The sequence below is a fragment of the Apis dorsata genome, unplaced genomic scaffold (genome assembly GCF_000469605.1).
Source record: "Apis dorsata unplaced genomic scaffold, Apis dorsata 1.3 scaffold_199, whole genome shotgun sequence".
Lineage (NCBI taxonomy): Eukaryota > Metazoa > Arthropoda > Insecta > Hymenoptera > Apidae > Apis > Apis dorsata.
Genome location: NW_006263483.1, coordinates 240,411 through 242,743, shown reverse-complemented (window position 1 = coordinate 242,743; position 2,333 = coordinate 240,411). Strand labels below are relative to the sequence as shown.

General features: G+C 42.1%; 1 protein-coding gene across 4 annotated transcripts in view; it reads right to left on the bottom strand.

Moving 5' to 3' along the window:
• LOC102679452 (hemicentin-1) overlaps positions 1-2,333 on the bottom strand; it is a 93,110-nt gene that overhangs the window by 89,584 nt on the left and 1,193 nt on the right. For 2 of the 4 annotated variants that reach the window (XM_006614853.2, XM_006614855.2), the window contains exon 1: positions 1,515-1,921. The exons of the other annotated variants lie outside the window; for them this stretch is intronic. The gene's annotated coding sequence lies outside the window, so the exon portion shown is untranslated. Of the gene's footprint in view, positions 1-1,514; positions 1,922-2,333 lie in introns of those variants that run through there. 4 annotated transcript variants of the gene reach the window in all.

Below are 2,333 nucleotides of genomic sequence, written 5' to 3'. Positions count from 1 at the left end.
GGGTGGGTGGGAATTTTTGCATACAGTTTCGAGCATATAGTAGCTCGAGGGAGCAACGAGAGATTTTTTTCGGCAACGATTTTTCTTCTTTCTTTTTTCTCTTTTTCCCTCCCCCTGTTTAACGATACCGCGGCTGGATTTCATCTTGGATAACAGGGCGTCACGGGGGTTTAACGCGCCTCGAGTTCGTTAATTTTGCGGGATTATTAAACTACAACCGGTCTCCTACGATCTCCCGTAATTAACCACGATCAACGTTTCGCTTGAGATTTTGCGGATCGAATTATTAAAGCGGGTACAGGGTGAGGCTTTATACGTGTCATAAATATACAGGGGATGTTTCGGAAAATGCACGTATTGAAATATTCCTGTGCGAGGTTTGAATAATATATTTTTATCAGGAGGTAAAACAGGAGTTAAAATTTCGAGCGCTTAATTTTTCGAAGCGTAATTCGATTAATAAGTTGTTGGTAGTAATAAATTCAATTCCTTTGATGAGAAGGAACCAAGTTTCGATTTCAAAGCGTAAAATTATTCTTTAAAAGATATCGCGACGAGTTTCTTTCAAACCTGGCAATATTTTTTTCTTTGCCTGATTATAGCTGCGACGTTATAAATCAACAGATTTATTTATTTAGTCGAGCGATTTTAAATCGAATCTTCTTAGAGGCGATGCACAAATTATTAAACTCGATGTAAATTTTTAGTCCAAAGTTTTCGTAAAGGGATTATTTTTTCGTAACGAATTTTTTTTTTTTTGAAACAATTGGATCCTGAGAAATAAAAAGAGAAACTTCTGAAAAACTGGACAGATTCCACAAAAAACCTTATCTGCGAATTTCAATTTCCCTTTTCTTATCGATCCGTATCTTCCATATTTATTTAGAAGGAAAAGTAAAAGTTGAATTGTTCAATTCTCGAATTCTTCTGGACGATCTTAATCGTTGAAAAGGGAGAGAAGGAAAGAAAGGCGTACGTGTAGGTGTGCGGGATAAACGCATTATCATCCTCGCGAACACGCGAGGTTGAAATAAGGTTTCGCTTTGTTGATCGAGTTCGTTGTAAACCAGTCGACACGGTTGAACTTCCTTCAGGGATTTTAGTCGCGACAAAGTGACGGATAAATTGGATTTCCTTCGTCTTACTCTAAAATGCCATTAACTTGGTCTCCGGTTATCTTCCCCTCCGTTCGAGGGAAAATTAAAAATAAAATAAAAAAAGAGAAGAGCTTCGTTAAATTTTAATAAATCCACGGCCACGGATTATCGAGTTTCGACGTCATTAAATGGTACTCTTTGTTAGGCCTTCTCCTCCTCCTCCTCCTCTTTCTTCTCGATCGGTCACGCGGAAATTACGTAAAGAAAAAGACGGAAGAAAGAGATTCGATCGAAAGTCCACCTTCTTAAATAGAAATGGAAAAAGAAAAAGATGGAACAATGAGAGACAGAGTACAACGTAAATGGACGAGGAGAAGGCAGAGAGAAGGGAAGCACGAGAGCGTGCGTGAGACTCACTTTCAGCGCGGGGATGTGGTACACGGTTGGTCCTAGCTGGGACCAGCTCTTTGCGCCGAGATCGGGGATCCCTTAAGAAGAGACGCAGTTAGATCTAGTTCCAGGGTGCACGGTTACACAGCGGGGGCCGAGACGTTGCGAACCCGAGACGTTGAAGATCGGTGAAAATTAACCCTCAAAGGAGGGCTGCGATCGGGGATACATGATAATATCCCCCGTACACTCGCGGGATACTCACGGGAGCCACACTTTGCGTTCTTGCGAAACGAGAATCCGAGCAGTAGTAATAGCAATAGCAGTAGGTGTTTCCTCGAACGACAAACAAATGGCACAAACCACCGTTGAAATTCTTTGGTCACTCTCAGACGATTACGAATTATTCTCTCCTCTTCTTCTCTTACGTTACATAAAACGTTGCACAAACGGACGACGAGTGGCAAGTTTCCACGATTTCATCCACCACGAAACGTGACGTAGAAAGCTTGGATGGGATAGCTTCGAAACCACCACCACCACCACCACCAAAAAAAAAAAAGAAAAAAGAAAGGGACAACTTTTCCTCTCGTCCGTTGGAGAAGGAAATCACTGAACGAAGCACGATTGACCGCACACTCGCGACAGAGCACAGTAGTGGAGTAAACTCATCTCACTGGTGAAATTTATCTCTTGATACTCTTGAGGAATCGAACGTTTTTTTTAAAGCGTCGGTAGAGTTCCGTGGTGTTCGAGCGAGGCCAGTCGAAGGAGAGAGAAAGAGAGAGAGAGAGAGAGGGAGAGAAAGAGAGAAAGAGAGAGAGAGAGAGCGTTCCTCTGTTCTCT